This window comes from Acanthisitta chloris, unplaced genomic scaffold, assembly GCF_000695815.1.
Source record: "Acanthisitta chloris isolate BGI_N310 unplaced genomic scaffold, ASM69581v1 scaffold10827, whole genome shotgun sequence".
In the NCBI taxonomy this organism is placed as follows: Eukaryota; Metazoa; Chordata; class Aves; order Passeriformes; family Acanthisittidae; genus Acanthisitta; species Acanthisitta chloris.
In genome coordinates this window covers 3594-15084 of record NW_008684297.1, presented here as the reverse complement: position 1 = coordinate 15084, position 11491 = coordinate 3594, and positions in this window count along the sequence as shown.

Here is an 11491-nt window from a genome sequence, read left to right as displayed (position 1 = left end):
TTGGATCTCATGTATTTGTGTTTTCTACACTTTAGGATAAGGACTAATTCACAAGGTATACTGAAATCATACCCTGTTATCTTCTGCTTATATATTACCTCATGTAAATGATAGGGAGGGATTAATTCAGAACAACATGAATCTTTAAGTCATAAGTTTGACTGTGTGTGTTTTAGCATAGGAAACCAGAAACATTTCGCAAGATAGATAAGAAGGTTAATGACAACTGTGTTCAGAAGCAAGAACAGAAAAGTAAGCATCTTTACCTTGGGTTATAGTCTGAAGCTCTTGTGAAACAGAAAATGGAGGAAGAATCCATGTGCTTCCCATGAGCTGTAGCCTTTCAGATGTGGGAAACAGCAAGGTGCTTGGATCCTGGTGTGATGGCAGTAGTGGCTGAACCACATCTGTGAAAAAGAGAAGATCATTACAGTGTGAGGTGAAAGATTTTCTAGATTTATATAAAAGAATGACAGTTTTGATAAGGTTGGGAGTAGAGTTGAAAAGGTTAAAACCATGTGATTGAAGTCTCTTTGCCAGCAACTGCCAGGGCAGGAAGGACCTTGAGAAGGAAAGTAGAGTTCAACCTCACCTTTACAAAATGAGAGAATTCTTTACTCAAGTGGCTTCTTTCTCTGTACAGGAAATATATGTTTTAACATCACTAGGTGGCCTAGGTTTGCAAGAGTGGTAATAACGGTGGTGTTAGGGCTGCATTGTGCATCTGTGGGCTCTGACAGGTCAGAATGCCTGGCTTGGAAGGCACACTAAAGATCATCTAGTTTTATATATTACAAGTTCTAACAGTCCAGGAACAGTCACAAATGACCAATTAAAAAATATTTTAAACCACAGTGCTTTGACTTTCATGTAGTCCTTGTTCTGGGTGATTTTTAGCATAGTGGTAACACTTTCTGTCTGTTTCTAAGACCCTGTGTTCAGCCTGCAAGTAGATAAATGTGTGGGGTTTGTTTATTTACTTAGTAGGGAACTGCTACGTTGGCAGTGAATGATGGTGAGATTTTTGTCATCAGTTTTACCTGTTTCAAATACATCTCAGGCACTTTTTATAAGGAGATTTTTAGTGAGTTCCTTTTAAACATAGTATGTTGCACAACTGTAGCAAGAAATGTATTTAATAGCATTACCTTGTACTCAGTTGTTGTTCCCTGAAAGGCAAGTACTGGCACTGGATATTAGAATATTTTTCCCATGAGGATGGTTGCATCTGGGATTCCTTGCAGGCTCTTTGTTTCTTCACTCTGTTACTCAGTCTCTTGGCAGCCGAAGCAGGTGTGCTCACACCGACAGGCGCCAGCACAAAGAGGAGGAGCGTGGGTAAGGCTCATGCCCTGGGGAGCAAAGGGGACCCTGAGGCAGGAGACCTGTTGTGGGTGTGTGCTGGGTCTCTGCAGGCATCATCCATCCTCACCCAGAGGGTGCTGCTACTTCAGGTGCTTTGGAGCTGCAGGGGAGAGAGAAAACCCAGACCCATAGTGTGTGCACTTCAGAGAAGTCACCTTCATTTCAGGGGAAGCAGAATGCTGTCAAATATGACACGGGTTCATCTTGTGTTTGTTACAGCCCTGCTGGTCTCTTTGGGCCACGTGACATTTGGGGAGGGTTATGGCCTTCTGAAAAGCCTCAGTACTTAGCAGCACTGCTCTGTTCAGCTGAAAGTTTTCCACGAGTAAGCGCCATGTAGCACAAAGCTGGTTCATGATGCTTTTTAATCCAATTTCCTTCAGTCTTGCTGTTGCTCCCATCTCTCTGCTTCTGTTGTGATAAAACCCCCCTGGGTGCCTAGGAGATGAAATGCTGCCCTAGGGCCTCAGCAGGTAGCCTTCAGCATATGAGGGGCGAGCTGGTAACAGCACAGTAACCTGACCGACCCACCAGGATTTGTCACCCAATGGTAGCAAAGGGAAAGGTGAGTGTGACATCCGCCAGACAAACTGTGAAGGCAAAGGCAGGCTGAGAATCACTAGCCTTTGCTTTGTAGCATCAAGGGTTGGATTTTCATTTGGCTGTGTTTGATGCTGCTTTTTCAAGAGGAGATAAAAGCAATAAGCAGTAGTAAAACAGTTCCTGCAGGACTGAGGCTCTGCTAAACATGCGAGTGGCTTCCAACTTTTAGATGAGAAGTGTATACAATATGCTTGGTCTGTCCTGCTTAGAACAGCTTTATTTAAAAGCACAGAAGAAGAAAATAGCATTTCCTAAACCTATGGATGCAACTGGAAAGGCACGGACAATGTTTTGGAGCCAGATGTCTGCAGCAGCAGTGCAGGGAGTGCTCCTTTCTTGGTACAGCTCTGACAGCAGGATGTCTTGGAGACCATCCCCCTCCCCGTGTTGGCTCTACAAACTCAGTGGCCATGTATCAAGGAATGAGGTCTTGCTCTGCTGGTTTTTAACAAGTATTTTCTTCCTTCTGTTTGTGGATGTGTTTGCAGTAGTTGCTTTGTAGTGGGTGCCAAGCCTTCTGTTGTGCTCCATTGCACAGATCCCTTCCATTTTAGTGATGAGTGGAGCATGCTTTGGATAGAGTCAGAAATGGTAATGTAAATCTTATGTAAGACAAAAATTGTGTGATATCTACCCAAAGACAGTGGTTTGATAGAGCCGAAGTGTAGTCATTTTACAGTAGTTGTTACAGTAGTAACAGACAGGAGCCTGTTGTTGCAGTAGTAGTTGTTGTATAGTTGTTAGAGTAGTAACAGACAAAAATTGTGTGATACCTACTGGAAGACAGTGGTTTGCTAGAGCCAAAACTGTAGCAGTTTACAGTAGTTGTTACAGTAGTAACAACACTAGTAAAAACAGTGTGTCCTACTGGAAGTATCCTCAGGGAAAAAAAGCAGAAACCCAATTGCCTTACTGCTAGGTGTGCAGAGCTCAGTGAATGTGCCACTAGCCACTGTGAAGAAAGTTAACTCATTCAACCCCAACCAGCACTTTGGGAAAAGAACCAAGTAGGTGGTGGGGCAGAAGTTCAAGTTGGAGATGAGGACTTTTATTTAGAGAATATAATTCTTATGCAATGGAATGGGTGCTTGTCAGCTGACTAATCTCTCCTAATGAATTTGTCTCCTGAGAGCCTAGTAAATATTGTCATGTAACCATGTATGAATCATCAGTGTGCTCTGAAATGATGGGAACACTCTGAGTCCCCTTGGTTGCTGTGCGCTGACTGTAATCCAAACCACCCTCAGAAGGGCAACATCTGCCCAGTGATCCAAAGCCCATGGACACACCTGCATTTCAGGTGAGGAAATACTCATGAGCATTTCAGCTATTTGGATCCAGTCCCTCCTTCATAAGTTTTGACCTGCTGTCTTTGACAGCAGCAGATAATGTGTATATGCCCTATAGTGCCAGGAGGGGCAGAGCACTTTTCCGTTACCTGCCATCTTGGTGTTCTGGATATAAATTTAAAGCTTTGCATAGCTGTGCTTGGGAAGCTTAAAATAACTAGGTTTTTAAAACTTCTCTGGAGCATCCTTGTAATTCTCACCATAGTATAATTACTGATTTTATAATGAATTTTTCATGCTAAATTGCAACAGCAGCCTGTGGCAGTCTATTGGGTAAATGTCTTTAGATAAAAACAGAAACAAGAGATCTGGAGAGGGACTTCTTACAAGAGCATGTAGTGACAACAAGGGGGAATGGCTTCAAACTGACAGCAGGTTTGGATTAGGTATTAGGAAGAGCCTTCCCTGTGCGGGGTGGTGAGGCACTGGCACAGGTTGCCCAGAGAAGCTGTGGCTGCTCCATCCCTGGCAGTGTTCAAGGACAGGTTGGATGGAGCTCTGAGCAACCTGGGCTAGTGGGAGGTGTTGCTGCTCATGGCAGGGGTTAGAATTACATGATCTTTAAGGTCCCTTCCAACCCAGGCCATTCTGAGTCTATGAAATTATCTCAAATGCAACTCTGTGTCTAAATGCAGGAAAATTTGTGAACAAATGCAGCTCCTGGCTTAACATATTTCCTGCCCAGAACCAAGAAATATCAAAACTGTTACGGAATATCTTCATTGTCCTGGGATTTCATGACCAGGGTACATAGATAAATGTAATCCAAATCTCACCTTAATCAAACAGGATCTTCTGGGGGCACTTTTAAGTACTTGTAAAGACAGAAATAGCTTACTTCTTTTGCTTCACCTCTAGCTTTAGACACAGTTTTTTTCCTACAAGTGTGTGCTACATTTACACAGATACTGATTCTGAAATTGGGGAAAAAAACCACTCCTAAATCTTTATTTGCAATGCCAAAGAACACAACTGAAGGATAAACTATCTTCTGTTTTCTTTTTGACTGAACTTGTAAAATGAAAACTGTGTCTGTCTTACCTCCCTATGCTGACTCTGCCTAAGGTGCTCTCTTGTCACTCCTGCTTAGAGGAAATGGAAAGCAAATGTTCAATACTTACCTGTCATGGCTTACAAAACCTGCTCAGTGGGTTTTAGGGTCTCCTGCAGCATCCCAGATAGCCTAGAATGGTTAGGTTTTATGACCTCTACCACTAATGTTTTTTTTATGAGGCTGGTTTTTGCATCTATTGAATCCCAGTGCCTGGAGTCAAGTAATTGCTTGGCAGTTGTAGCTTTCTTTTAAGGCACATTGATATTTCAGCTGCTTCTCTGCTGCAAAGGAAATTTAAATACTTTCCCAGTATCCCCAGAAATCTCAGCAAGCAAAAAGTGACTTAATAGTAGTATTTTGGAGGTCTGACTCATTATTTTTTTAAATATCTGAAGCTGGTAGTGCTGACAACCCTGGAGTCCACACCTTGATTACTTGCCAGGCAGTTTCGGAGTGGTTTGTGTTGACATAACTGAAGTCTGAAGTAGCACATTTTCTGTTGAATTGTTCAGTATAGTTTTCCACCTTTGGCTTCCATTATATTCCAGGAAAAGCCTCCTGTGCTGGAGTTGCCTGGAAACCTGTAGAGATATGCCTGTAAACTGGCTGTTGGTGCATTGAGTCTTATGCAAAATGTGGGAGATGTTTTTGTTTGGACTGTTGCCTGTTTCCAGAAGGCAGAAACCTGGAAACTGGGAGTTGGGAAAGATGTACATGAACGTGATGGAATAAAGGAGCCTGTGTGCTCCTGTGTGTCACAACCATGTCACTCCTGTGTGACAGGCCAGCTGGAATTGGCATGATCATGGTAACACACCCTGCCTGCACAGGGATAGAAGGTCTCACAAGGCACACCAGTTTCCAAGATATGTTCAGTTTACCTTGTTCTTATTAGATAGGACCATTTTAAGCAGTTCATCCCTTTACCTAGAGGTTTATAGGGGTAGTTCATGCTATTCTTCCAACACGGAGGAAGTGTGGTGTCATCTTTGAGGTGTTACTTCTCCCCTTGCCTATTCTGTGGAGGCAAATGTCAGATGTTCGTTTCTCTTTGTTAGGAACTGCAATGATAGGACAAGAAGTAATGGGTTCAAACCGAAGGAGGGAAAGTCTAGGTTGGATGTGAGAAAAAGTCTTTGACTGTAAGGGTGGTGAGACACTGGCACAGGTTGCCCAGGGAAGTAGTGGCTGCCCCAACCCTGGCAGTGTTCAAGGCCAGGCTGGATGAGGCCTTGGGCAACCTGATCTAGTGAGGAGGTGACCCTGTCCATTGTAGGGGTTTGGGACTAGGTGATCTGTAAGGTCCATTCCAACCCCTAAATTCTATGATTCTGTTACGGAGAAAGTCAAGGTTTGGGATCTGGGATAAGTATCAGATATCAGTTTGGTTTCTTTTCATGCCCTTTCTTACTTGAAAATAAAAAACCCCAACTCTAATTTTATTAATTTTAAACATGCTGGTGTTTATCTTTGAGTTGCTGCCTCAGGTTTTCTTTTTCTCTTCTTTTAAAACAAAAGGGGGAAGACTGGAAAAGGCAAAGGGACAACATCTGAGGGAAAGCTTCTTCTTATACCTTGTGTTGCTTCTAGTTCTCATTCTCCTTTGCATTGGGGAAGTATATTCCCTTCCCACCTCACTTCCCTCCCAAAACTTCATGTTTCCTCTGAGGAACTGTGTACGTGGGAAAGATGAAACATGAAAGTCAAGGGATGAATTTATACCAGGGTTTGAACTGCCCATGTGAATTGCTGGAAGCTTTTTTTTTTTCCCCCTCCAAATGATGGTTTTCCTTTCCTCTTTAAAGCTTAGCTCATGCCACTGCAAACTGTTTAAGCTGATCTGAAGAGGTCGTAGTAAAAGGACTCAGGCATTTCCAGAGTTACAGCTACATATCTAGCAGATAAAACCCTTCTGCTCAGACAAGCCCTCACTATTTCATCTAGCTGTTGTGTTGGGGTTTTTTTCCTAGGGAGAATTAAAAACTGAGAAGAAAGAAATTAAGGATTTCATTTTCTAGAGTGTCATCTTTTTGTTTTCTGTTTCAACATCTGAAAAGGAGGAATAAATTCAAAGTTTTCTTTTTAAAATGAAAGATCATATTTTGATAAAACTTGAGAGGATATAAAATTTTGGCTTTTTCAAAACTATTAGTTATTTAATAAGGAAAAATGTCACTACATTGGCTTAAATAAAGATGGCCTGTTGTAGGAAGGTTTTGGTTGTAGTGCTCTGTGAGAAGGGAGACAGGAGGAGGTGCTGGAGCTGCCCATAAAGCAGCACTTTTGGCTTGACACCTTCTGTTAAATTCGCTGTGAGACCTGCTAATACAAACATGGGCTATCACTTCTAAGGAGATTGTAGAAATCCTATCAGCTAATACCACTCCCAGCTGTCCTTCATGGCAAAAGGAGCTATTGGCTGAAATCTTTTGGCAAAGTCCTCGCTGGGGTTTTGGTTTTCCCTCCTCTGCCCTTTTCTTGGTCAGATGGAGGAGCTTGAGCAGAGCCAAGTTCCAGCCTCATGTGATTTTTAAAGAGGGAGTGGGTAATGTACCAAACAAGGAGCACAAGGGTTATAAAGGCCACACTGACAGAACTTTATTTATGGTGCCTGCTGCTGCTCCTGGGCCCAGCTTTTGCATTCAGCTGGCGTTGCTGGCTGCTCACAGCAGCTTTTCAAACAAGTTGCTGTAATAACCTCAAAATGGTTTTTGTTTCACTCAATGGTTTTGGTTTTGCCTCGCTTTTAGCTGATGTGACAGTTTGGGACAGAGCTCCCTTCCTCTGGCACCAGCCCTGAGTTTGGCTCGAAGGTCTCTGCCAAAGCCAGCGCTGTCCCTCGACTCACACAGATGCTGTTGCCATTGCTCTGTCTCTATATTAGATGATTCCTGTCTGCTTTGCTGGAAAGAAGGAAAAAAAATCACAATTTCCTGTGGTGAGATATGGATCCTTCTCATAAGGAAAATTAATTCAGACCTGCCTGAAGGTAATGATGAAGACACAGAGGATATGGCAACGTTGCCCAGCAGAGAGGAGGCTGGTTGGGCTTGGGGTGTGCAGGGCATCTCCTGCACCCTGAGGTGACTTTAGGGGTGCCAAAAACAGGGAGATTGGTCTGTTTGCCCTCCTTCACACCTGTTTGTTGTTCAAAACAGTCCTAAAGCTCTCTTCAAATACCAAATCACAGCTGAGCCCCTGTGGCTTTCTCGTATGGCAGAAGCCGAGAGGCTGTTGACTGATGGGGGATAGGAAGCAAATTTACAGCCAGATCCTTCTTACCAATTTTCCTCCCAGATGTTTTTCTTTCAATGTTTGTTTTACTTTGGCAATTAACTAAACAAATTGCTGTCTGAGCAGTGGAGCTGATAGTCTGGTTTTCTTCAGGTTTTTCTGCAGTTCCCTTTCTTCTGTCTTAATGATCTCACCTTCATCCTCTGCCATATTTTCCATGGGGAAGGGCTGCCAGGAGCTGAGCAGAGCTGGTTTTGGCTTTTCCCTCTCTCAGTGGGGACGTTTTTCTATTTCCATCCTTTACCCAACTTCTAGTTTTCGAAAAAATCTTGAAATAACATAACTTCCAAGGCATCCATAAGATTCTTCCCCTTTGAAGTGCTCTAAGCTGGCTAATAAGGGGGTCAGGCATTTCTGGCTGGGGAGAGGATCAGGTTCTCAGGAGGGACAGGAAAGCTGCAATTGCACAAGCTTCACTTCCTCACATGCCAAGGTGGAATTTAGTTCCTGGAAGCCTGTTTTGTAAAAAGGGCACTTGTTTTCTGTGTCCCTCTGGGCTGTCTGGGTGAGCTGCTCCTGCTATTGCTAAGAGCACTTGAGCAGAATAAAAATCTGTATCCTCAACAAAACACTTGAGACTGCCTCTGTTACAAAGAGGCAGTAAAAGGAGGGAAAGAAAGTGCAATATCACTTAAAAATCCTTTTCTCTTTAACATAAAGGAGATCTTATGGTAGTTACAGGAGGAGTAGTATTTATGTTTATTCTTGAATTGACAATGTTGACAGCTTCCTTTCAGATGGGTTGACCATAGTTACCTGTGGGATTCAGTTGCTGCCTCAACTCTTCAGTTTATGCCAATCTTTTCCCAGTTATAGGTGAAATCAAGTGTTGCCCATTAAACCACAGTTCATGAAGAGTGTTCTCTTGTGTGTGAAAGCAATGACTGTGGAGTTGCTGAGGCCTCCACAGAGAGGCATCTGTGAGTAGGCTTGATGATCTTAGAGGTCTCTTCCAACCTTGATGATTCAATGAGTCAGCTTTCGTGTCTTTGAGGATTTACATGACTTCTCAGTGATGAAGGCAAGTCTTAGACAGGGGATTGAGTGTAATCCCTAAATATTTAATATGTCAGAAATTAAAGAAAAACAATTTGTCACATTTTAGAGTGGGTTGAGACTTGCTCCAAGGCCCTGTTAAGTATGTGCCTGACTCATGTTGAGGTGTTCAAGGATTTTTATTGAGGATTATCAGTACAATAGGGAGGAAAAAAAAGGGGGACAGAAATGCAGCTTGCAAGGAAACCCCTTGAGGTTTAGGGTGAATTTAACACTACACAAAGTGAGAGGGCTGGAGTCAAGTACCACGGAAGAAAGGTCTGTGCATGCACATTCCTTACATGTCTGTCAGAAATTTGTGCCCAATAATTGGAGGAGTTTTAATAATTTTTTAATGTAATTGGAGGCCAAGAAGCACACTGTGACCCACATCTCCCCTATGCTCTCAAGCAAAGAGTAATGTACAGCACAATAAGAATCAGCCCTGGCCTATAAATTGTTGAACTTGGGGGATGGGAGAAAACCAAACCAATCTGGTTTTTATCAATGCTTCTTGCCTGAAACGAAATTCTGCATTAAATAATGCAAAAAGCCTTTGGCTGAGCTTAGTTGCTGCTCTCATAAGAAGACAACAGCAGCTTTTGTAGGGCTGCATTTTCAAAGCTAGACCTCAACAGCAGGTTTTGATGCTGTGATGAGGCATTGGATAAAACTAAGTTTTTAGGAATAGTTCAAGTTCTTTTCTTGCAGTCCTTCAGAGCTTCTGGAAACAAAACTATTTAAAGACCTAGCTCTGGACATAGGAGCCTTTCTTCAGGCTTATTTCTGCAAATATTAGTCTGGCTATTTGCTGGGTTGTTTTGGTTTTATTTTTAAGGCTGTTGTGCCTGGATGCTTTTATTTGCATACATAATGTTTGTTCTCTTAACAGTCCCTGCTCTGGAAGTTGCCAGGGTAACATCTTTTGCTGTTGTTTCCTTTTGAAAGCAGGGTGAGAGTACCACCACGATCTCCTGGCTGGGTGCTGGGCTGAGAGCCAGGAGAGCTGAGTTTCATCCTGCCTTGGCCACTGGCATTTGCCTTTTGCCTGAGGTGCCCCTGGCAGGAACCAGCAGAGCATTTCAGGGATTTAAAAAAAAAATAAAAAAATTATTATTTGTTTGTGTGCCTGTTGTTGAGCAGACACCCAATCCCTGCCTAGCAACCTCCAGCATCCAAAATATTTACCTAAAGGACTCTTGCCACACCCAGGGGTTTTTCTCACACCTTGCTGTCCACCCCTGGCTCAGACTCCCCTTGCCTACATACAAGCCAGATGGACTCCAGACCTCCCTGCTTCCCCAAATTCCTTTGTAGCTCCTGCCATTTGCCTCTTGGTGTCTCCATTTCCTTTCTGACCCCTGGTCTGTCCTGTGGACTTCAGGAGTGGTTGACTTAGTGGCTGTACCTCTGTTTATCTGTAATCTGTAATTGCCACCAGGCCACTGGGCAAATGTTGACCTTTTTTTCAGGACCAATGGTTTGGAGAAAGGAATTTTGGTATGGTTCTTCTGCTACTGAAACTTACTGATGTTTTCTTTGTTTATTTTGTTTCTACCTACTTTCCTATGTCTCAAATATGCCTGGACATGTCAAAGCAGCAATGATCAGCTTGCATTAAATAAATTATCTTCATACTTCTTGACATCATTATCTCTAGCTCATCCACTGAAAGCACCTAACAAGAAGGGCAGGTTGATCAGTCTGTTTAGATTTGTGTTGTAGCCTTTTTTCTTTGGGTTTTTTGGGTTTTTTTTTGTGGTGGTTTTTTTTTTTTTTTCTGGGAAGGGGGGATTGTGGGGTATTTGGTTGGTTTTGATTTGGTCTTTTAAAGGACAAATTTTTAAGCTCACCCTGCAGACCAGCAGCAGAGCAGGACTCTGAGGAGGTCTCCTGGGTTTAGTGCTTTGGCATTGGGTCTGTGGCAAGTTGGGGCTGTTCAGCCTGGAGAAGAGAAGGTTGTGTAGAGAGACCTCATAGCAATCTTCCTGTATCTGAAGGTGCCCACAAGGAAGCTAGAGAGGGACAGTCTATCAGGAACTGTAGTGATGGGACAAGGAGTAATGGCTTCAAGCTGAAAGAGGGAAAATTTAGGTGGTTTAGTGCTTTGGCATTGGGTCTGTGGCAAGTTGGGGCTGTTCAGCCTGGAGAAGAGAAGGTTGTGTAGAGAGACCTCATAGCAATCTTCCTGTATCTGAAGGTGCCCACAAGGAAGCTAGAGAGGGACAGTCTATCAGGAACTGTAGTGATGGGACAAGGAGTAATGGCTTCAAGCTGAAAGAGGGAAAATTTAGGTGAAATATATGGAAGAAATTCTTCCCTGTGAGGGAGGCACTGGGCTGGCACAGGTCTCCCAGAGAAGCTGTGGCTGCTCCATCCTTAGAAGCATTCAAGACCAGGTTGGATGGAGCTCTGAGCAACCTGGTCTAGTGGAAGGTGTCCCTGCCCAGGGCAAGGGTTTGGAACTACATGATCTTTAAGGTCCTTTCCAACCCAAATTGTTTTATGATTCTAAGTTGAATTTGCAGGACCAAGACACTGAAAAAAGCCTGTGATAGAAGCCATTTATCTCCCAACTCTGCTTCTGTGTGTCTGCCAAGTGATAACTGGGGGAGGGGAAGAAAGCGCAACCTTCATGATACCCATTTGGCTCATGAGTGACAGATTTATGACAGGCAGCAGTTTCCTCTGTTTGTCTGGCAGTGAGCGGCGGGGCCGAGCGGTTGTGTGTTCACTTTTTGCTGCGAGTGCTTCCAGCTGTATTGGGGTCAGGAAATGATCTAGTCAAAAG